Source organism: Procambarus clarkii, chromosome 35, assembly GCF_040958095.1.
Source record: "Procambarus clarkii isolate CNS0578487 chromosome 35, FALCON_Pclarkii_2.0, whole genome shotgun sequence".
Classification (NCBI taxonomy): Eukaryota; Metazoa; Arthropoda; class Malacostraca; order Decapoda; family Cambaridae; genus Procambarus; species Procambarus clarkii.
Window position 1 is genome coordinate 15,008,259 of NC_091184.1, and position 25,707 is coordinate 15,033,965.

The window sequence follows — 25,707 nt, forward strand, 5'->3', positions numbered from 1 at the left end:
TTGCCTCCCTGTCCACCTACACCCGTCTCCTCTACACCTACACCCGTCTTCTCTACACGTACACCCGTCTCCTCTACACCTACACCCGTCTTCTCTACACGTACACCCGTCTCCTCTACACCTACACCCGTCTTCTCTACACGTACACCCGTCTCCTCTACACCTACACCCGTCTCCTCTACACCTACACCCGTCTTCTCTACACGTACACCCGTCTCCTCTACACCTACACCCGTCTCCTCTACACCTACACCCGTCTTCTCTACACATACACCCGTCTCCTCTACACCTACACCCGTCTTCTCTACACCTACACCCGTCTCCTCTACACCTACACCCGTCTTCTCTACACGTACACCCGTCTTCTCTACACCTACACCCGTCTCCTCTACACCTACACCTGTCTTCTCTACACGTACACCCGTCTTCTCTACACCTACACCCACCTCCTTTACACCTACACCCTCCTCCTCTACACCCATCTCCTCTACACCTACACCCTCCTCCTCTACACCTACACCCACCTACTCTACACCTACACCCGTCTCTACACCTACACCCGTCTCCTCTACACCTACACCCGTCTCCACACCTACACCCGTCTCCTCTACACCTACACCCGTCTCCTCCACACCTACACCTGTCTCCTCTACACCTACACCCGTCTCCCCTACACCTACACCCACCTCCCCTACACCTACACCCACCTCCTCTACACCTACACCCTCCTCCTCTACACCTACACCCATCTCCTCTACACCTACACCCTCCTCCTCTACACCTACACCCACCTCCTCTACACCTACACCCGTCTCGTCTACACCTACATCCGTCTCTACACCTACACCCGTCTCCTCTACACCTACACCCGTCTCCTCTACACCTACACCCGTCTCTACACCTACACCCGTCTCCTCCACACCTACACCCGTCTCCTCCACACCTACACCCATCTCCTCTACACCTACACCTGTCTCTTCTACAGCTACACCCACCCCTACACCTACACCTGTCTCTTCTACACCTACACCCTCTTCACCACCTACACCCACCTCTACACCTACACCTGTCTCTTCTACACCTACACCTGTCTCTTCTACACCTACACCCTCCTCCTCACCACCTACACCCACCTCTACACCTGTCTCTTCTACACCTACACGTCTCCACAACACCTACACATTTCTCCTCTACACCTACACCCTCATGCTCTACACCTTCACCTGTCTCCTCTCCACCTACACCCACCTCCTCTACACCTACACCCGTCTCCCCTACACCTACACCCGTCTCCTACACCTACACCCTCCTCCTCTACACCAACACCCTCCTCCTCTACATCTACACCCTTCTCTACACCCACACCCGTCTCCTCTACACCTACACCCGTCTCCTCTACACCTACAACCTTCTCTTCTACACCTACACCCGTCTCCTCTACACCTACACCCGTCTCCTCTACACCTACACTCACCTCCTCAACACCTACACCCGTCTCCTCTACACCTACACCCGTCTTCTCTACACGTACACCCGTCTCCTCTACACCTACACCCGTCTCCTCTACACCTACACCCGTCTCCTCTACACCTACACCCGTCTCCTCTACACCTACACCTGTCTCCTCTACACCTACTCCCGTCTCCTCTACACCTACACCCATCTCCTCTACACCTACACCCGTCTCCTCTACACCTACACCTGTCTCTTCTACACCTACACCTGTCTCTTCTACACTTGCACCTGTCTCTTCCACACCTACACCCTCCTCCTCTACACCCGTCTCCTCTACACCCGTCTCCTCTACACCTACACCCTCTTCCTCTACACTTTCACCTGTCTCCTCTACACCTACACCAGTCTCCTCTACACCTACACCCTCCTCCTCTACACCTATACCCGTCTCCTCTACACCTACACCTGTCTCTTCCACACCTACACCTGTCTCTTCTACACCTATACCCTCTTCACCTACACCCACCTCTACACCTACACCTGTCTCTTCTACACCTACACCTGTCTCTTCCACACTTACACCCGTCTCCTCAACACCTACACCCTCCTCCTCTACACCCGTCTCCTCTACACCTACACCCCTCCTCCTCTACACCTTCACCCGTCTCCTCTACACCTACACCCGTCTCCTCTACACCTACACCCGTCTCCTCTACACCTACACCCGTTTCCTCTACACCTACACCCGTTTCCTCTACACCTACACCTGTCTCCTACACCTACACCTGTCTCTTCTACACCTACACCTGTCTCTTCTACACCTGTCTCTTCCACACTTACACCCGTCTCCTCAACACCTACACCCTCCTCTACACCCGTCTCCTCTACACCTACACCCCTCCTCTACACCTTCACCCGTCTCCTCTACACCTACACCAATCTACACCTACATCCTCCTCCTCTACACCTACACCCATCTCCTCTACACCTACACCTGTCTCTTCCACACCTACACCTTTCTCTTCTACAACTATACCCTCCTCCTCTACACCTACACCCATCTCCTCTACACCTACACTCTCCTCCTCTACACCTTCACCCGTCTCCTCTACAACTTCACCCGTCTCCTCTACACCTACACCAGTCTCCTCTACATCTACTCCCTCCTCCTCTACATCTACACCCACCTCCTCTACACCTACACCCGTCTCCTCTACACCTACACCCGTCTCCTCTACACCTACACCCGTCTCCTCTACACCTACACCCGTCTCCTCTACACCTACACCCACCTCCTCAACACCTACACCAGTCTCCTCTACACCTACACCCGTCTCCTCTACACCTACACCCGTCTCCTCTACACCTACACCCGTCTCCTCTACACCTACACCCGTCTCCTCTACACCTACACCCGTCTCCTCTACACCTACACCCGTCTCCTCTACACCTACACCTGTCTCCTCTACACCTACACCTGTCTCCTCTACACCAACACCCGTCTCCTCTACACCTACACCCGTCTCCTCTACACCTACACCCTCCTCCTCTACACCTACACCCGTCTCCTCTACACCTACACCCGTCTCCTCTACACCTACACCCTCCTCTACACCACCTGTCTCTTCTACACCTACACCTCTCTCTTCTTCACCTACACCTGTCTCTTCTACACCTGCACCTGTCTCTTCCACACCTACACCCTCCTCCTCTACACCCGTCTCCTCTACACCTACACCCTCTTCCTCTACACTTTCACCTGTCTCCTCTACACCTACACCAGTCTCCTCTACACCTACACCCTCCTCTACACCTATACCCGTCTCCTCTACACCTACACCTGTCTCTTCCACACCTACACCTGTCTCTTCTACACCTATACCCTCCTCCTCTACACCTACACCCGTCTCCTCTACACCTACACTCTCCTCCTCTACACCTTCACCCATCTCCTCTACACCTACACCTGTCTCTTCTACACCTACACCCTCTTCACCTACACCCACCTCTACACCTACACCTGTCTCTTCTACACCTACACCTGTCTCTTCCACACCTACACCCGTCTCCTCAACACCTACAATCTCCTCCTCTACACCCGTCTCCTCTACACCTACACCCCTCCTCTACACCTTCACCCGTCTCCTCTACACCTACACCAGTCTACTCTACACATACATCCTCCTCCTCTACACCTACACCCATCTCCTCTACACCTACACCTGTCTCTTCCACACCTACACCTGTCTCTTCTACACCTACACCCTCTTCACCTACACCCACCTCTACACCTACACCTGTCTCTTTTACACCTACACCTGTCTCTTCCACACCTACACCCGTCTCCTCAACACCTACACCCGTCTCCTCTACACCTACACCCGTCTCCTCTACACCTACACCCGTCTCCTCTACACCTACACCCGTCTCCTCTACACCTACACCCGTCTCCTCTACACCTACACCTGTCTCCTCTACACCTACACCTGTCTCCTCTACACCAACACCCGTCTCCTCTACACCTACACCCGTCTCCTCTACACCTACACCCTCCTCCTCTACACCTACACCCGTCTCCTCTACACCTACACCCGTCTCCTCTACACCTACACCCTCCTCTACACCACCTGTCTCTTCTACACCTACACCTCTCTCTTCTTCACCTACACCTGTCTCTTCTACACCTGCACCTGTCTCTTCCACACCTACACCCTCCTCCTCTACACCCGTCTCCTCTACACCTACACCCTCTTCCTCTACACTTTCACCTGTCTCCTCTACACCTACACCAGTCTCCTCTACACCTACACCCTCCTCTACACCTATACCCGTCTCCTCTACACCTACACCTGTCTCTTCCACACCTACACCTGTCTCTTCTACACCTATACCCTCCTCCTCTACACCTACACCCGTCTCCTCTACACCTACACTCTCCTCCTCTACACCTTCACCCATCTCCTCTACACCTACACCTGTCTCTTCTACACCTACACCCTCTTCACCTACACCCACCTCTACACCTACACCTGTCTCTTCTACACCTACACCTGTCTCTTCCACACCTACACCCGTCTCCTCAACACCTACAATCTCCTCCTCTACACCCGTCTCCTCTACACCTACACCCCTCCTCTACACCTTCACCCGTCTCCTCTACACCTACACCAGTCTACTCTACACATACATCCTCCTCCTCTACACCTACACCCATCTCCTCTACACCTACACCTGTCTCTTCCACACCTACACCTGTCTCTTCTACACCTACACCCTCTTCACCTACACCCACCTCTACACCTACACCTGTCTCTTTTACACCTACACCTGTCTCTTCCACACCTACACCCGTCTCCTCAACACCTACACCCTCCTCCTCTACACCCGTCTCCTCTACACCTACACCCCTCCTCCTCTACACCTTCACCCGTCTCCTCTACACCTACACCATTCTCCTCTACACCTACATCCTCCTCCTCTACACCTACACCCGTCTCCTCTACACCTACACCCGTTTCCTCTACACCTACACCCGTTTCCTCTACACCTACACCTGTCTCCTACACCTACACCTGTCTCTTCTACACCTACACCTGTCTCTTCTACACCTACACCTGTCTCTTCCACACTTACACCCGTCTCCTCAACACCTACACCTGTCTCTTCCACACTTACACCCGTCTCCTCAACACCTACACCCTCCTCTACACCCATCTCCTCTACACCTACACCCCTCCTCCTCTACACCTTCACCCGTCTCCTCTACACCTACACCAGTCTACTCTACACCTACACCAGTCTACTCTACACCTACATCCTCCTCCTCTACACCTACACCCATCTCCTCTACTCCTACACCTGTCTCTTCCACACCTACACCTTTCTCTTCTACACCTATACCCTCCTCCTCTACACCTACACCCATCTCCTCTACACCTACACTCTCCTCCTCTACACCTTCACCCGTCTCCTCCTCTACACCTTCACCCGTCTCCTCTACACCTACACCGGTCTCCTCTACATCTACTCCCTCCTCCTCTACACCTACACCCACCTCCTCTACACCTACACCCGTCTCCTCTACACCTACACCCGTCTCCTCTACACCTACACCCGTCTCCTCTACACCTACACCCACCTTCTCTACACCTACACCAGTCTCCTCTACACCTACACCAGTCTCCTCTACACCTACACCCATCTCCTCTACACCTACACCCGTCTCCTCTACACCTACACCCGTCTCCTCTACACCTACACCCGTCTCCTCTACACCTACACCCGTCTCCTCTACACCTACACCCGTCTCCTCTACACCTACACCCGTCTCCTCTACACCTACACCTGTCTCCTCTACACCTACACCCGTCTCCTCTACACCTACACCCGTCTCCTCTACACCTACACCCGTCTCCTCTACACCTACACCCTCCTCTACACCTACACCTGTCTCCTCTACACCTACACCCGTCTCCTCTACACCTACACCTGTCTCCTCTACACCTACACCTGTCTCCTCTACACCTACACCCGTCTCCTCTACACCTACACCCATCTCCTCTACACCTACACCCGTCTCCTCTACACCTACACCCCCATGCAATATAAATAAATCAAAATAAAAACGCTTGCATAGATTAATCAACATTACCTAGAACATCGTCAGTGGAGAACAATTGATATTACTGAGGAACAAGTAAGTTGAGAGCCAAGAACATTCTCATGAAGAACACTCTGGCGTAGAACAATGAACATTTCCCTGAACACTCTGAGAAGCAGGTGAGGAAACACCTCAGGAGGAGTTTTTCTCAGATGTTTCAAGAATACATGTCTGAAGATTTTCAAAGTTATTTTTTTTTCAGTTCAGTGTTGAAGCGAAAGTCTTTTATGCCTTTGATAAATTACAAAAAAGAGAGGAGGTAGTATAATAAAGTTTTTATGGAAGTATTTTAGTAATATTTCATGAAAAAAAGGTCCTTTTTGACGAGTACGATAGCAAGGACTCCACGCCGGGGCGGCAACACATAAAACAAAACAAAAAAGCCAAACTGCATGCAACAAACAAAAGACTTTTCTCTTAATGCCTGGTAAGAATTGCTACAAAAGTTCGATTTTTAGAGCTTGTTGGAACAAAGAAAGAACTTTAGAGCTGTTGTCCTGCGACCTTTGAAGAAACGGGTTGTCTGGGAGAACTGACGGAGAACACTGCCCTAACTTTCTCACTCTCAGTCACAGCAATGTCTCGTGGTTACGAATGTTGCAGGTCACTGCTCGTGTTGGCCTTGGTGAGTTTCTGTATTTACTACTAGCTGTACCCGGCCATGCGTTGCTGTGGCTCAGCAACCCTTCCCTGTCCTCTCGTCCTCCCCGCCATTCCCCACTCTCTGGTCCCCGGTCCCCCTCGTCCTCCCTACTATTCCCCACTCCCTCGTCCCTTGTCCTCCCACCATCCCCCACTCTACTCCTTCGTCATCCCCACCATCCCCAACTTCCCCATCCCCTCGTCCTCCCTGCCATTCCCCACTCCCTCGTCCTCCCTGCCATTCCCCACTCCCTCGTTCCTTGTCCTCCCCACCATCCCCTACTCTATTCCCTTCGTTCTCCCCTCCATTCCCCACTCCCTCATCCGATGCATTCCCAAATGATCTGATGAGCACCCACTGTACACAGCCCACCTCACCACCGTAGGGGCGAGTGCCATTTCGTTCCTCCCTTCTGCTTAGCTGTGACTCCGTAAGCTCCTTTGCCATCACCTGGGAGAGAACCTAACTCACTTTTGTGACCCAGAAGCACAACGCACGCTGCCTCCTCTGCGTCCCACTGCGCTGTCCCACCCGAGCACGCTAAGAGGTTAGGACAGCGGGAAATTCTCTTAAAGTTTCAAAACGTCATGAAAAAACGTTAATTGAAAGTTTCCTCTCCTAACCTTACCGAGTAGGCCGGACGACTCAAACAGAAAACGGGACAGTACGTCACTTTCATGAGCCGATTTCATTTCATATTATGTCCAATATTGGCCAAAGCAGACGAGCGAAAAGCGACATTACTTTAAGAGGACGGGATGTAGTGTTATCGTGTTTGTCTGTCTGCGTGACGAGGTTAATTGAAGAGTCAGTGAAGTAAATTAGTTGTGGTCATTAACTGTCCGGTGAGGCAGTGTAATTAGCGTAATTATGTGAGGTGACACATTCTTGTTTGGGAAGCTGTCTTGAGTGATATAGTTGTGTTAATGTAATTTGTCTTGATTAAGCTGTCCTCCGTGTGTCAGTACTAATTACTTACTGATTGTTTAATTGTCTTGATGACAGAGTAATTACTGTTAATTATTGCTTCAGTTGTCGGACTGAGTGACAGGTGGTCATTAACGTAAATTACTGTTGTTGTTAACTGTCTGGATGACAGTAATTAACGTAATTAATCATTGTAAATATCCCAAATTGTGGTTTTGATTAAACTGATTTGTAGTCAACTGTTCTTATCTGTGTGATACGAACAGATAAAGTAATTGTTTTGATTGTCGTCCTTAATGACATGTATTAAGGTAATTTGTGAGGGTTTACCACCCTGGAAACACAAACCGAAACTGTCTCTATTTTCCGCTTGTTACAACTTGTAATAACGTGGTTACATCGTGTTTATAACGTATTAGAACGTTGTTACAACTTGCTATATTGGTTGTTATAACTGGTTAGGTGTTAAAACTTGTTCCAACGTTGTACCAACGTCGTAGTTTCGGTGTGTGTTTGGTCTCCATGGAGACCGTCTCAGTGACCCAAATTCAAATTTAAAATTCAAATTAAATTTTTTATTGAGGAAAAGTACACACACATAGATGATTTACAACATAATGTTGTATTTATAGATAGAGCTAGTACATACATTACCTAGAGCCACTAGTACGCAGCGTTGTAGGCAAATAACATTGTTGTTATTGTTTTGTTGCAATTGTTTGGAGTTGCATCTTGAGTGCAAGTGAGCACCCGTATTGTTGAGTCTAGTTCAGGAGCCAGATTCACGAAAGCACTTACGCAAACACTTACGAACCTGTCCATCTTTTCTTAATCTTTGGCGGCTTTGTTTACAAATATTAAACAGTTAATGAGCCCTGAAGCACCAGGAGGCTATTTATAACAATAACAACAGTTGATTGGCAATTTTTCATGCTTGTAAATTGTTTAATAAATGTAACCAAAGCCGTCAAAGATTGAGGAAAGATATACACGTTCATACGAACATACGTTCATACGAACATACGAACATACGTTCGTATGTTCACTCAGCCACCGGCCCCCTGTGTGTGTGTGTGTGTGCTTGCAGGGGTTGAGCTCTTGTGGGATATTTGGGGCTTGATTGTGATTATTTAAATATTAATGTAGTAAATTAAATTACGAAGGACCACCCGCTTTTATAGTAAAGAGGGAAACTGAGAATTTCTGATCATTAGATAATTCCTAGATGAACCAGTAACTATGGATAAAATACTAGAGAATATGATCATAGAAATAATTAATGGGCTGTATAATTAAATGAATCAAACCCTCAAACACCTACATTGGGGGGTTATTACTGGAGGTAAGTACGTCCAGGAATTAGTGTGGTTCGTTCACTAATTCAATTAATAATAATCTAATCCTATAAATTTTATATTGAAACTGATATCATTACCATAAATGAGAACATAGATTATAAGTATAGTAATGAGAGTTACAGTAAACACATATTAATCCTGAGGAATTCTGCACATAAAGAATTGCAATAGATTCATGAAAGAATATAAAATCTTAGCTTAATGATGATTCCTCTAGACAAGCCATGGAGTTTCCTCTTATTCTCTGGACTCGGTTGGCTGACGAATGGGACGGATTAACATGGGAGAAGGCGGCAGGAAGAATTCTTCTCACGTGCTGCAAGACAAATATTTACAGTAGCAACTAATTTAACTACTGAATCTCTATATTCAAGAAATTGAGAGTTACAGGTGACAAAATTTAATCACCTGTTATTAGATGTTATCATGCGTCATAACGGTCAATCACCCAGCTACTACAAAACTCTTTACTAGATGCATCACATAAAGGGAATATACTTAGCTGAAAGGGCACTGTATAAGTTTTAAGATTGCCGGAATTCGCGTCCCCAGGCTCCGGCTAAGCCTATCCTGGATAGTGGCGCACTTCGCTGGCTGGTCACGTGTCGTCAAGAACCAGGTTAAAAGGTTCCTTATCTGACACCAACACCAGCTGAAGATATTATCTGCAAGGTTATTCACGCCTTACAGTGGCGACTTTCATCTGAGGATGGATAACGTCTGCCCTAGTGGCTGGGCAATGGCGTCTCCTTGTGAGTACGGTATGCGCAGGTCTGCCTCTGAGCAGCTCCACACGTGTACTGAGTTGGTCCTCTTCAACCCACGCCGCGTCGCGCGTTCATTAAACAAATTATGTCACGAACATTAATATTTCTCGCATTTACGCTTGAAACGTTGAAGACTGGACGGGTTTATTATTTAGAGGAGGAAATTATTATTATTTACCACTTTAAGAATAGTAAATATATAAGGGAGAGGAATTAATGTCTCCCCATGGCATTCACTGGTGACGTTAGCTTTATTACAAGATAAACGTTATGACTCCAACGCTCTATTCAGCTTTTAGTTGGAAGTCAATTCATCTGCAATTAGTTATCATACAGAATGCCTTAGTTATAGAGAATCGAATTTAATTCTCACATACATTGGATATAATGTGTTTACTGTAAGGAAATCTGACGCAATACTGGCATCAGGTGACGTGAGAATTCTAGCCTACTGTACAGATGGAATTATTAGTACATGAGAATTCTACGTGTTGTTAATTTTACTTACTACAATAATTAATATAGTAATAAGTAATGAGAATACAACAGTGTTGTATTCGGTGTTGGAAATATCCAACATAACTCCGGGGGGAGGATTCTAGGGTCGTAGTGTACTGTGTAGTACTGACCTATCCCAAAGTGATATTAAGATTAGTACATTAGTATGTTAATATGTTAGTATGTTAGTACACACATAACAAACGTCCCGGATTTATCAAGGGCTTACAAGAACTTGAGTCTTGCTATTTACATGTCAAATGAAACATGTTGCTTGTAGCCTACACAATATTTATAGAATTTAACTCTCCCAATTTAAACTAACAGAATCTACGGTGATGCGATATCCTGGGTCATAGTGACATGTAATGTTTTGTTACGTGATATCACATCGTAGTATCATCATAGTTATCTCAGTGGGAAGTGAAGGAAATTACTCTTCTTCAGAGTTGTAATAGGCTTGCTGTTTCCCTTAGTGGAAACATGCATGAAATATTGAAACATTAAATGATTAAGTTATCGGCAATCAGGAACACTCTAAAGCTCACAATAAACTCAACAACTAGGGTCGCAGTGACATGTAATGGTGTATTACGTAGCGGCTGAATCGTAGGTAAACTCAGAATAAGTTCCTAAGAACTGATAACACTATTGTATGATAATACAGTAAAGTATTATTAGTCATTTAAGATCAAGGAGACTATGACACTACAGTAAGGTGACTGTCTAGGGTCGCTGTGACTTGTAACTATTGAGTTACTAGACAATAACATCACGCAGCATCACGATCACCTCAAATTCAAATGAGGAAATTGAATTTAATGTGCACTGCCGTGCAGTAGTCATTCTGACTGATGGTACAATTAATTTGCTAACTAGCTAAAATAATAGAAGTAGAGAACTGAAAAGTTTATTCATTAAATCAAGGAAAATTCTGAGTCGACAGTGAGATTAGTAGCCTAGTCATTCTGACTTATGAGCTAATTAAACGGCAGCTCATAGGCTTGACACTGTAAACTGGTTAGTACGAAATCACCTTTACATGAATTTGAGTTTATTAAATCAGTCCCTATAAGTATAGTCAACTGCAATTAATGGTGAGTACAGACTAGGCTAGTACTCAGTTGACACTAACTAAAGTCCCTAAACCTACCTAAATAAATGGTTTGAATTTCTAACCTACCTAAGTAAGGGACTAAGCTAATTGTGAGCAAAAATGTACTCGAATTAACATTGTGAGCAGTATTGAGCTCATTAACAAGTCGAGCTATATTGAACTCGTGAACATGGTGAGCTACAGTGAGCTCGTCAACAGTGTTGACAGGGTGAGCTGCAGTGAGCTCGTTAACATGGTGAGCTACAGTGAGCTCGTCAACAGTGTTGACAGGGTGAGCTGCAGTGAGCTCGTTAGCAGTGCTAACAGGGTGAGTTACAGTGAACTCGTCAACAGTGTTGACAGGGTGAGCTACAGTGAGCTCGTTAGCAGTGCTAACAGGGTGAGTTACAGTGTTGACAGGGTGAGCTACAGTGAGCTCGTTAGCAGTGCTAACAGGGTGAGTTACAGTGAACTCGTCAACAGTGTTGACAGGGTGAGCTCGTTAGCAGTGCTAACAGGGTGAGTTACAGTGAACTCGTCAACAGTGTTGACAGGGTGAGCTACAGTGAGCTCGTTAGCAGTGCTAACAGGGTGAGTTACAGTGAACTCGTCAACAGTGTTGACAGGGTGAGCTCGTCAACAGTGTTGACAGGGTGAGCTACAGTGAGCTCGTTAGCAGTGCTAACAGGGTGAGTTACAGTGAACTCGTCAACAGTGTTGACAGGGTGAGCTGCAGTGAGCTCGTTAGCAGTGCTAACAGGGTGAGTTGCAGTGAACTCGTCAACAGTGTTGACAGGGTGAGCTACAGTGAGCTTGTTAGCAGTGCTAACAGGGTGAGTTACATTGAACTCGTCAACAGTGTTGACAGGGTGAGCTGCAGTGAGCTCGTTAGCAGTGCTAACAGGGAGAGTTACATTGAACTCGTCAACAGTGTTGACAGGGTGAGCTACAGTGAGCTCGTTAGCAGTGCTAACAGGGTGAGTTACAGTGAACTCGTCAACAGTGTTGACAGGGTGAGCTCGTTAGCAGTGCTAACAGGGTGAGTTACAGTGAACTCGTCAACAGTGTTGACAGGGTGAGCTGCAGTGAGCTCGTTAGCAGTGCTAACAGGGTGAGTTCAGTGAACTCGAATTAACGAGGTGGAGTTTTGCATCATTCAATTGTCATGGCGAGCAATATTAAGCTCGTACGCATGGGGAACAAGCACTCATATTATTACATTAATTCTAAGGTGAGCTATGTTAAGCTCATGAAGCATGTTAATTAACAATGCTAATGTTTAACGATAATGCATTAAACATATTAGTTCTCTGTAAATTCACTTACATATTAGTAAGTTTGCAAGTTTGTTCGTGCTGCGTTCCTACACTAAATAAGCAGAAACGAAAGAAAAAACAACTCAAACAATTAATGCAAGTATTTATCACTAACTCTTAGTGCAGAAAACATGGTATTAAGAAGGTTTTCTTGGCAAACCTTTAAGCGCAAGTATAGTGGACCAGTGGTCCTAGTGAATTTATTACTAAATTCAGGAAATGCCAGTGGCATTGAGTGCTAGATTCTCTAGCCTAACATTATTAATTACCTAGAGAGTACTAGATTCTCTAGCCCAACATTACAATTTAACTAGGAAGACTGAGTGTGGTCAGTTACTACTTGTCGAGAATAATTCTAGGTCTGCAGTGAATTCAATGGCTTGGTCGCTGTGACTTGTACTTGTTTGAGTACGGACCATTGGTTTTCACTGAGAGCTATGAAACATCTCGGCGAGTATCAATTGCACTACATTCAATCTGAGTTTATTACTCAGCTGTGTCTCTCCTTTTAGCTTGCTGCTTGAGAATTGATTTACTGCTGACTAATTTATTATTGTTGGCAGGTTTAGGCTTGTTCACATTCAGAACTTTACCAGTAAGTAAGTAGCCTCCTGCAGATTGGAGCATATTCATTCCCAATCGTTTAACATGTCCAGTTATGAACTGGTAATAGTAGTCGGCCCCTACTAGTACATCTATATTGTTAAGGCGGTCAGACGTTAACTTGTTGTCAGCCAAATTAATTTCACGTTCCTGCAGGAAGTGGGCTCTGTACCCCATACACTTAATATGTAAGTCTAAAGGTATTTGATCTACAACAATGGCTTGGATAGCCTTGACATGACTACCTAGTCGTACAAGCGGTTGAACTACGGAGTATTCATGGGTTCCTCGATTTATCATGGACCCTGACAAGTTTAATTTTACCTGTCCTATTGGTTGTAAATTAAGTGCCTCTGCTGCCCTTTGAGTAATGAAAGTTCTCTGGGAACCTTGATCAAATAGTCCACGTATGGTGATCTTGGCTCCTCTGTTCTTCACTTGAAGTTGGGCAGTAGGCAAAGCAGCATCCACTTGAGATGCTTGTGAAGTTACGCTGTACACATCTCGCACCTTGCAGCACTGTACTGGTGTAGATTCTCTACGTCCTATTCTAGGATTGACCTAATTAGTCCTAACTAATTTGCACAGTGCAGCATGATGCTTGCCCCTTCTACACCTATTGCAGGTGTTCAGTGGGGTGTCACAGCTGTTAACATTATGTGGTTTGAGACACCTAGTACATTTGTGTAACTGTTTGAGTCGTCTGACTCTTGTGTCTCTATTAGGATAATTAGTACATTTGTACAGAGAATGTTTTTGATTGCAAAACAAGCACATTCCCCATCCTACAGATCGTTTAGGGGTTACCGGTTTAGGTAAAACAGTATTTGCAGGTTGTGATGGTTTTGCTGCTTGCATTTGCTTGTTATTTATTCTCTTGGTGTACTCTGGGGAACCATTAACAGGCTCTTGGGAGTGCTCTTTGGACTATTAGGTCTCTTAGGAGCACCTGTGGGACTCTTAGGCCTCACTGATGAATCAGTATTTGACTGATTCTGGTTACATGGATTATTAGCACCTTTGTTACCTAGTGACAGTGTCACTTTAGGAGTTTCAGGTAAGGAAACTGATGTAGGTACAGTTTTGGTGCATTCAGATTTAGCATTAATTGCTTGGTCTGCTGTATGATTGCTCATATTACGCAAACCTGTAAATATATCCTGCATTGACAGGGTATTACCATTCTGGCATACAAATAATTTATTAAATGTGTCACCAGACAATTTTCTCTGGATGATAATTTTAGTCATCCACTCAGTAGTTGGGTGATCCACCTCTTTACTGAAAGAATTTATCAGTGACTCAAGCTGAAAACTAAAGTCTTGTAAAGAGTCAACTGATTGCTCTGGCGAAGATAAATTTAATAATTGGTGCACAAGGTTTATAATAGTCTTATTGTTAGCACTTACTTTAGAAGGCTGTTGGGAGCAATTGTGACCATTACTTGTGTTGCTTAAGGCTTCTTGCTTAGCCTCAGCTTTGATTACAGCTTCGACTGCTGCTGCAGCATTAGCTTTATCATTTTCAGGTTCAGATTCACTGATCATTGCAGCTTCACTTGTTTCATCGGCAGCTTCACTTGTTTCTTTGGGTTCTGGTGATAAGCTAGTTAATTCAGTAGCCTTATGTATTGAACTTATAGAATCCAGGGAACATTGAGAAGAGTGGTCTGAAAATTGGTCAGACTCTGTAAACAAATCATCACATGAAGCTGTATTAGATGAGAGGTTAGAAAATGAAGGTTGAACTTCAGTTATGGATCCTGTGTAGTGATCAGTATTAATTAGAGGATTCTCCTCGTCTTGAGGTAGTTTAGGTATTTCATCTGAACTGAGTGTTAACTTGGATACAAGTCTATTAATGATCTGATCTACCCACTCGGGAATATCTTGTCTCGCAAGCACCTCCTTATATCGGTCTAACCTGGTTTGAACGGAATGTTCATAGTTATCGAGATCAGATTCTGTTAGACGTAAGTGGTCTGAGACAGTATGACCGACTTGGAGTAAATTCCTGTGGGACTCGATTACAGTCTATACATGATCATACTTTTGGATGGCGCTCCTTATGTAACTTGCTAGTCTATAGACGTCACCTGGGTCAGTTTCGACACAGAGATGACATTTCATAAGCAGTTTTCCTAAGGGACGTTGAAGAGCTGTCAAGAATCTTGCATTCCTTTCTAAAGGATTCATTCTTGCGGTAAATTGAGCCTGATAGGGCTTATGTAGCTAGTGGTATAGCTATAGTCTGCTCCTTGATGTAGAGCAGGTATAAGTATTGACAGCCTGATATTTCTTGAGGCTGGTTGTAATTTACCTCATTTAGAGGTTAGCTACCTACCTAATAATAAGTAACTAAGATTTGAGTGGTACCTTGGTCTCACTACAGGTGTTCCTCAGCTTAGCTCATCTAAATCAGCCTCGGATGGGTAGTAGACTTACAGTAACACTCAAAGACATACATAGAAATATGCAATAAAATAATTACACAATAAATGGTTAATCCCACCCTTGATAGGGTCAGCACAAAGAATAATATATATCACTAACTAGCTCAAGCCTAGTCGTGAGAATTTCTACTTGAGAAACTACAACTATATTTAGTCTGTGCTTGTGCCAGATTCAACACAATCACAGCCTAAATTGCTACCTAATGAAGGTTGGCAAAGATTATATTATGGTGCAGTAATGTGCAAATAATTGTGCTGTGTTTTTGTTTTTTTTTGTATTTTATATAATATACACTTGTGTAATTGTGTGTATAAGAAATTAAATGAACACAAAGGAATTAATTGTGTTTGACAAGTATTCTACTGCCGTAAATATTATCTAACTCCTGAATGTACTCCTAATTGTGGAATAAATGTTATCAGGGTTAGTAATAATTAACTAGTATGAGATCAGTAATTTATATTAGTATACTGGATCCCTAAATGTTAATGATCCACTGACTTGAGTGAAGCAGTAACTATAACATGGATTCAGGCTATAATGGACAGTCTGCTGACAGCCATATATTGAAACATTGGTATAGCCTAAATGGTTAACACTTAATTGGTGTTAGTGATTAATATAAGGTTATGAGCTGTTGCTCTTGGTGACCTAAAGATTCTACTTCAGTATGAATTGTAGGTCTAAATGTTGTGGGTAATTGGCTATGACCCACTAAAGCTACCTTATACATGAGGTGAAAGTAGCAATATGTTAGTGTGATCTAGACTAACGGTCACACAAGGATTAGTTATTAATGGTTAATATTTTAATTATAAATTTAATGCCTATCCGGTTCGATAAGGACCATAATGTGGGATATTTGGGGCTTGATTGTGATTATTTAAATATTAATGTAGTAAATTAAATTACGAAGGACCACCCGCTTTTATAGTAAAGAGGGAAACTGAGAATTTCTGATCATTAGATAATTCCTAGATGAACCAGTAACTATGGATAAAATACTAGAGAATATGATCATAGAAATAATTAATGGGCTGTATAATTAAATACAATACAATACAACAATACAATTTTATTTAGGTAAGGTACATACATACAATAAATATTTACAAGGATTGTTTAACTTATAGGTATAGCTAGTACATACAATGCCTAAAGCCACTATTACGCAAAGCGTTTCGGGCATGATAAACTTAAATGACAAGCTTTATACTAATTGAGCATAATGAGTAGAATGAAAACAAGAAATGAAAACATAGATGAAAAAGCAGAACAAATACAATTATGTCGACAAACAGCGCTCTTTAAAGAAAAAAACAGACATTGGTTGACAATAGAAGGGTAAGGTAGGTTACAGGGAATTTATTAGGTATAGCTTCGTTTTTAACTTAAACTGGTTGAGAGAGGTACAGTCTTTAACATGGTTGGGAAGGTCATTCCACATTCTGGGCCCCTTGATTTGTAGAGCATTTCTAGTTTGATTAAGTCGTACTCTAGGAATATCAAAACTGTATTTATTTCTGGTGTGATGCTCATGGGTTCTGATACAACCTTCTATGAAGCTTTTGAGATCAGGATTGGCATTATAGTTTAGCGTTTTATATATGTATAATACACATGAGAGAATGTGCAGTGACTTCATGTCTAACATATTCAGAGATTTAAGTAGGGGTACCGAGTGGTGTCTGGGGCCAGAATTGGATATTGTCCTAATAGCAGCTTTGTGTTGAGTAATTAGAGGACGTAAGTGATTTTGGGTAGTAGAGCCCCAAGCACAAATACCATAGTTGAGATATGGATAGATAAGGGAGTAATAGAGAGTCACCAGGGCAGGGCGTGGTACATAATATCTGATCTTAGAAAGAATGCCCACAGTTTTTGAAACTTTTTTTGATATGTTTAGAATGTGTCCCTGGAAATTAGGCTTGTGGTCAATGAGAATGCCAAGGAATTTGCCATCTAATTTGTTACAAATTTGGGTATTGTTTATTTTGAGATTTATTTGATTAGAGGATTTATTGCCAAACAGAATATAAAAGGTTTTGTCAATGTTAAGGGTGAGTTTGTTGGCAGTTAGCCACAGATGGACTTTATTTAGCTCAGTATTTACTGTGGCATTTAGAGCAAGGGGATCAGGACTGGAGTAAATGAAGGGTGTGTCGTCAGCAAATAGAATTGGTTTGAGGTGTTGGGAGGCATTTGGAAGGTCATTAATGTAGATGAGAAAGAGGAGAGGGCCAAGTATGCTGCCCTGGGGAACACCAATGTTGATGGGTAGGGTGGGAGAAATTGTATTATTCACAGAAACATATTGGAGCCTGTCAGTAAGGTAGGATTTGAGGTATTGTAGGGAGTGTCCTCTGACTCCATAATGATGTAATTTAAGAAGAAGGTTTTGGTGGTTGACAGTGTCAAAAGCTTTACGCAGGTCCACAAACAACCCAACAGAGAACTCATTTTTATCAAGAGCTGTATGAATCGAGTTAAGCATACTAATAAGTGCATCGTTAGTGCTTTTTTTGGGTCTGAAGCCATATTGGCAAGGGCTAAGTATATTGAGTTTGGCTAGATATGAGTAAAGCTGCTTATAGATTAGTTTTTCAAAAATTTTTGACAAGTTTGGCAGGATAGATATAGGTCTGTAGTTGTTAACATCTGTGAGATTACCACATTTGTGGACAGGCGTTACTCTCGCTTTTTTTAGAATATCTGGGAAGGTTTGGAGTTCAAGTGACTTGTTGAAGAGCAAAGCAATAGCAGGGGCTAAAGATCTGGAGGCTTTTTTGTAAATTAAAGTTGGTATCTCCTCAAGGGCACCAGACTTGGTTTTAAGGGAAATGAATCAAACCCTCAAACACCTACATTGGGGGGTTATTACTGGAGGTAAGTACGTCCAGGAATTAGTGTGGTTCGTTCACTAATTCAATTAATAATTATCTAATCCTATAAATTTTATATTGAAACTGATATCATTACCATAAATGAGAACATAGATTATAAGTATAGTAATGAGAGTTACAGTAAACACATATTAATCCTGAGGAATTCTGCACATAAAGAATTGCAATAGATTCATGAAAGAATATAAAATCTTAGCTTAATGATGATTCCTCTAGACAAGCCATGGAGTTTCCTCTTATTCTCTGGACTCGGTTGGCTGACGAATGGGACGGATTAACATGGGAGAAGGCGACAGGAAGAATTCTTCTCACGTGCTGCAAGACAAATATTTACAGTAGCAACTAATTTAACTACTGAATCTCTATATTCAAGAAATTGAGAGTTACAGGTGAAAAATTTAATCACCTGTTATTAGATGTTATCATGCGTCATAACGGTCAATCACCCAGCTACTACAAAACTCTTTACTAGATGCATCACATAAAGGGAATATACTTAGCTGAAAGGGCACTGTATAAGTTTTAAGATTGCCGGAATTCGCGTCCCCAGGCTCCGTCTAAGCCTATCCTGGATAGTGGCGCGCTTCGCTGGCTGGTCACGTGTCGTCAAGAACCAGGTTAAAAGGTTCCTTATCTGACACCAACACCAGCTGAAGATATTATCTGCAAGGTTATTCACGCCTTACAGTGGCGACTTTCATCTGAGGATGGATAACGTCTGCCCTAGTGGCTGGGCAATGGCGTCTCCTTGTGAGTACGGTATGCGCAGGTCTGCCTCTGAGCGGCTCCACACGTGTACTGAGTTGGTCCTCTTCAACCCACGCCGCGTCGCGCGTTCATAAAACAAATTATGTCACGAACATTAATATTTCTCGCATTTACGCTTGAAACGTTGAAGACTGGACGGGTTTATTATTTAGAGGAGGAAATTATTATTATTTACCACTTTAAGAATAGTAAATATATAAGGGAGAGGAATTAATGTCTCCCCATGGCATTCACTGGTGACGTTAGCTTTATTACGAGATAAACGTTATGACTCCAACGCTCTATTCGGCTTTTAGTTGGAAGTCAATTCATCTGCAATTAGTTATCATACAGAATGCCTTAGTTATAGAGAATCGAATTTAATTCTCACATACATTGGATATAATGTGTTTACTGTAAGGAAATCTGACGCAATACTGGCATCAGGTGACGTGAGAATTCTAGCCTACTGTACAGATGGAATTATTAGTACATGAGAATTCTACGTGTTGTTAATTTTACTTACTACAATAATTAATATAGTAATAAGTAATGAGAATACAACAGTGTTGTGTTCGGTGTTGGAAATATCCAACATAACTCCGGGGGGAGGATTCTAGGGTCGTAGTGTACTGTGTAGTACTGACCTATCCCAAAGTGATATTAAGATTAGTACATTAGTATGTTAATATGTTAGTATGTTAGTACACACATAACAAACGTCCTGGATTTATCAATGGCTTACAAGAACTTGAGTCTTGCTATTTACATGTCAAATGAAACATGTTGCTTGTAGCCTACACAATATTTATAGAATTTAACTCTCCCAATTTAAACTAACAGAATCTACGGTGATGCGATATCCTGGGTCATAGTGACATGTAATGTTTTGTTACGTGATATCACATCGTAGTATCATCATAGTTATCTCAGTGGGAAGTGAAGGAAATTACTCTTCTTCAGAGTTGTAATAGGCTTGCTGTTTCCCTTAGTGGAAACATGCATGAAATATTGAAACATTAAATGATTAAGTTATCGGCAATCAGGAACACTCTAAAGCTCACAATAAACTCAACAACTAGGGTCGCAGTGACATGTAATGGTGTATTACGTAGCGCTGAATCGTAGGTAAACTCAGAATAAGTTCCTAAGAACTGATAACACTATTGTATGATTATACAGTAAAGTATTATTAGTCATTTAAGATCAAGGAGACTATGACACTACAGTAAGGTGACTGTCTAGGGTCGCTGTGACTTGTAACTATTGAGTTACTAGACAATAACATCACGCAGCATCACGATCACCTCAAATTCAAATGAGGAAATTGAATTTAATGTGCACTGCCGTGCAGTAGTCATTCTGACTGATGGTACAATTAATTTGCTAACTAGCTAAAATAATAGAAGTAGAAAACTGAAACGTTTATTCATTAAATCAAGGAAAATTCTGAGTCGACAGTGAGATTAGTAGCCTAGTCATTCTGACTTATGAGCTAATTAAACGGCAGCTCATAGGCTTGACACTGTAAACTGGTTAGTACGAAATCACCTTTACATGAATTTCAGTTTATTAAATCAGTCCCTATAAGTATAGTCAACTGCAATTAATGGTGAGTACAGACTAGGCTAGTACTCAGTTGACACTAACTATTAAGTCCCTAAACCTACCTAAATAAATGGTTTGAATTTCTAACCTACCTAAGTAAGGGACTAAGCTAATTTTTGAGCAAAAATGTACTCGAATTAACATTGTGAGCAGTATCGAGCTCATTAACAAGTCGAGCTATATTGAACTCGTGAACATGGTGAGCTACAGTGAGCTCGTCAACAGTGTTGACAGGGTGAGCTGCAGTGAGCTCGTTAACATGGTGAGCTACAGTGAGCTCGTCAACAGTGTTGACAGGGTGAGCTCGTTAGCAGTGCTAACAGGGTGAGTTACAGTGAACTCGTCAACAGTGTTGACAGGGTGAGCTACAGTGAGCTCGTTAGCAGTGCTAACAGGGTGAGTTACAGTGTTGACAGGGTGAGCTACAGTGAGCTCGTTAGCAGTGCTAACAGGGTGAGTTACAGTGAACTCGTCAACAGTGTTGACAGGGTGAGCTCGTTAGCAGTGCTAACAGGGTGAGTTACAGTGAACTCGTCAACAGTGTTGACAGGGTGAGCTACAGTGAGCTCGTTAGCAGTGCTAACAGGGTGAGTTACAGTGAACTCGTCAACAGTGTTGACAGGGTGAGCTCGTCAACAGTGTTGACAGGGTGAGCTACAGTGAGCTCGTTAGCAGTGCTAACAGGGTGAGTTACAGTGAACTCGTCAACAGTGTTGACAGGGTGAGCTGCAGTGAGCTCGTTAGCAGTGCTAACAGGGTGAGTTGCAGTGAACTCGTCAACAGTGTTGACAGGGTGAGCTACAGTGAGCTTGTTAGCAGTGCTAACAGGGTGAGTTACATTGAACTCGTCAACAGTGTTGACAGGGTGAGCTGCAGTGAGCTCGTTAGCAGTGCTAACAGGGTGAGTTACATTGAACTCGTCAACAGTGTTGACAGGGTGAGCTACAGTGAGCTCGTTAGCAGTGCTAACAGGGTGAGTTACAGTGAACTCGTCAACAGTGTTGACAGGGTGAGCTACAGTGAGCTCGTTAGCAGTGCTAACAGGGTGAGTTACAGTGAACTCGTCAACAGTGTTGACAGGGTGAGCTGCAGTGAGCTCGTTAGCAGTGCTAACAGGGTGAGTTCAGTGAACTCGAATTAACGAGGTGGAGTTTTGCATCATTCAATTGTCATGGCGAGCAATATTAAGCTCGTACGCATGGGGAACAAGCACTCATATTATTACATTAATTCTAAGGTGAGCTATGTTAAGCTCATGAAGCATGTTAATTAACAATGCTAATGTTTAACGATAATGCATTAAACATATTAGTTCTCTGTAAATTCACTTACATATTAGTAAGTTTGCAAGTTTGTTCGTGCTGCGTTCCTACACTAAATAAGCAGAAACGAAAGAAAAAACAACTCAAATAATTAATGCAAGTATTTATCACTAACTCTTAGTGCAGAAAACATGGTATTAAGAAGGTTTTCTTGGCAAACCTTTAAGCGCAAGTATAGTGGACCAGTGGTCCTAGTGAATTTATTACTAAATTCAGGAAATGCCAGTGGCATTGAGTGCTAGATTCTCTAGCCTAACATTATTAATTACCTAGGGAGTACTAGATTCTCTAGCCCAACATTACAATTTAACTAGGAAGACTGAGTGTGGTCAGTTACTACTTGTCGAGAATAATTCTAGGTCTGCAGTGAATTCAATGGCTTGGTCGCTGTGACTTGTACTTGTTTGAGTACGGACCATTGGTTTTCACTGAGAGCTATGAAACATCTCGGCGAGTATCAATTGCACTACATTCAATCTGAACTTATTACTCAGCTGTGTCTCTCCTTTTAGCTTGCTGCTTGAGAATTGATTTACTGCTGACTAATTTATTATTGTTGGCAGGTTTAGGCTTGTTCACATTCAGAACTTTACCAGTAAGTAAGTAGCCTCCTGCAGATTGGAGCATATTCATTCCCAATCGTTTAACATGTCCAGTTATGAACTGGTAATAGTAGTCGGCCCCTACTAGTACATCTATATTGTTAAGGCGGTCAGACGTTAACTTGTTGTCAGCCAAATTAATTTCACGTTCCTGCAGGAAGTGGGCTGTGTACCCCAGACCCTTAATATGTAAGTCTAAAGGTATTTGATATACAACAATGGCTTGGATAGCCTTGGCATGACTACCTAGTCGTACAAGCGGTTGAACTACGGAGTATTCATGGGTTCCTCGATTTATCATGGACCCTGACAAGTTTAATTTTACCTGTCCTATTGGTTGTAAATTAAGTGCCTCTGCTGCCCTTTGAGTAATGAAAGTTCTCTGGGAACCTTGATCAAATAGTCCACGTATGGTGATCTTGGCTCCTCTGTTCTTCACTTGAAGTTGGGCAGTAGGCAGAGCAGCATCCACTTGAGATGCTTGTGAAGTTACGCTGTACACATCTCGCACCTTGCAGCACTGTACTGGTGTAGATTCTCTACGTCCTATTCTAGGATTGACATAATTAGTCCTAACTAATTTGCACAGTGCAGCATGATGCTTGCCCCTTCTACACCTATTGCAGGTGTTCAGTGGGGTGTCACAGCTGTTAACATTATGTGGTTTGAGACACCTAGTACATTTGTGTAACTGTTTGAGTCGTCTGACTCTTGTGTCTCTATTAGGATAATTAGTACATTTGTACAGAGAATGTTTTTGATTGCAAAACAAGCACATTCCCCATCCTACAGATCGTTTAGGGGTTACCGGTTTAGGTAAAACAGTATTTGCAGGTTGTGATGGTTTTGCTGCTTGCATTTGCTTGTTATTTATTCTCTTGTGAGTACTTGGTGTACTCTGGGGAACCATTAACAGGCTCTTGGGAGTGCTCTTTGGACTATTAGGTCTCTTAGGAGCACCTGTGGGACTCTTAGGCCTCACTGATGAATCAGTATTTGACTGATTGTTGTTACATGGATTATTAGCACCTTTGTTACCTAGTGACAGTGTCACTTTAGGAGTTTCAGGCAAGGAAACTGATGTAGGTACAGTTTTGGTGCATTCAGATTTAGCATTAATTGCTTGGTCTGCTGTATGATTGCTCATATTGCGCAAACCTGTAAATATATCCTGCATTGACAGGGTATTACCATTCTGGCATACATATAATTTATTAAATGTGTCACCAGACAATTTTCTCTGGATGATAATTTTAGTCATCCACTCAGTAGTTGGGTGATCCACCTCTTTACTGAAAGAATTTATCAGTGACTCAAGCTGAAAACTAAAGTCTTGTAAAGAGTCAACTGATTGCTCTGGCGAAGATAAATTTAATAATTGGTGCACAAGGTTTATAATAGTCTTCTCATTGTTAGCACTTACTTTAGAAGGCTGTTGGGAGCAATTGTGACCATTACTTGTGTTGCTTAAGGCTTCTTGCTTAGCCTCAGCTTTGATTACAGCTTCGACTGCTGCTGCAGCATTAGCTTTATCATTTTCAGGTTCAGATTCACTGATCATTGCAGCTTCACTTGTTTCATCGGCAGCTTCACTTGTTTCTTTGGGTTCTGGTGATAAGTGTTATGATCTCAGCCTACAGGAGAAACGAGTCTCCCTCCTTGAGAGTTATTCGTCAAGCCTGACCTGATTAGAAGGTCTAGCGAATATTGAGGTGATAACCCATATGAAAAATGGCTGGTTGGATATGTAAAACAATTTGAGATTATGGGCAATGAAGAAGAAAACAGATAAATGACGGGCTAGGAGATGTGGACATTTTGCTGGAGGCGTGAGGCTCGCTTCTGGAGGACCTTGACCTCACTTGAGTGCCAGACATCGCAGGGGGAAGCCGCGCTCCGTTTGAGCTCCCGTCAGAAGGGAACCCCTAGTGATATATCTCGAAGAGAAGAGAAGTGTGCAGACGTGCCAGCTGTGGAATCGAGCTGGGGACGTGTGGTCTCAAGTCGTGGACGATAATTAGTGAATATTAAGCCGCCCGGAGGCATTATTGTGGGCCGTGGGAGCGCCCTGACCAGACGCCGTCAGAGGGAAAGCGCCCTCGACCAATTAATCTGTGGTAAGCACGATAAACGCCAGTTCATAGTGATTGTTTGTAGTTGGTCGTGTGCCCAGCGACAGTAGCGATGTTTATTTATAGGTTAGACATGTTTTAATAAGGCAGAAAGCCTGAAATAGGAGAGTGAAGAGGGAGGAGCACGGAGCGACATCCATCCCCTCTGAGCTCTGACGGACGACTGAGGGAGCCCGGCTCCGGATGGAGGAAGACCCTCCCAGCGAGTGAGGACCGCCGCCAGGCGAGGTGGAGTATGGACCCGCCCAAAACGGGGGAGTCCACTCTCACTGTATGTAGAGAACAGATAGAGGTTTGAGGCAAGCATATTGTGTGGTTATTTTTGTTTATGTGTTAAAGGGGAACATTTTATTGGAACGTCGATGGGTTGCAGGTTTGTCTTTTGGGGAAGAAGTTGCTGAGAACTTCGAAGCCAGCAGATGAAGTAGCTGATGAGACTCCAAGGTAGTGGAGCAGAGGACCTCGAGCTGTGAGGAGAAGCAGCAGTGAAGAGGAGTGTCACGTGCTTCTGGAGAGGTGGTGTAGCAGCCAAGAGAGCTGTGGAAGAACCTAACAGAAGGGTGAAGCACCGTAGTTGCACAAGGAAACTTCATGATAGCAGCCGGGAGGAGCTGCAG

General features: G+C 43.6%; 1 protein-coding gene across 2 annotated transcripts in view; it reads right to left on the minus strand.

The window, feature by feature from the left end:
• Positions 1–25,707, minus strand: part of LOC138371369 (uncharacterized) — a 560,082-nt gene that overhangs the window by 295,858 nt on the left and 238,517 nt on the right. The window lies entirely within an intron of this gene.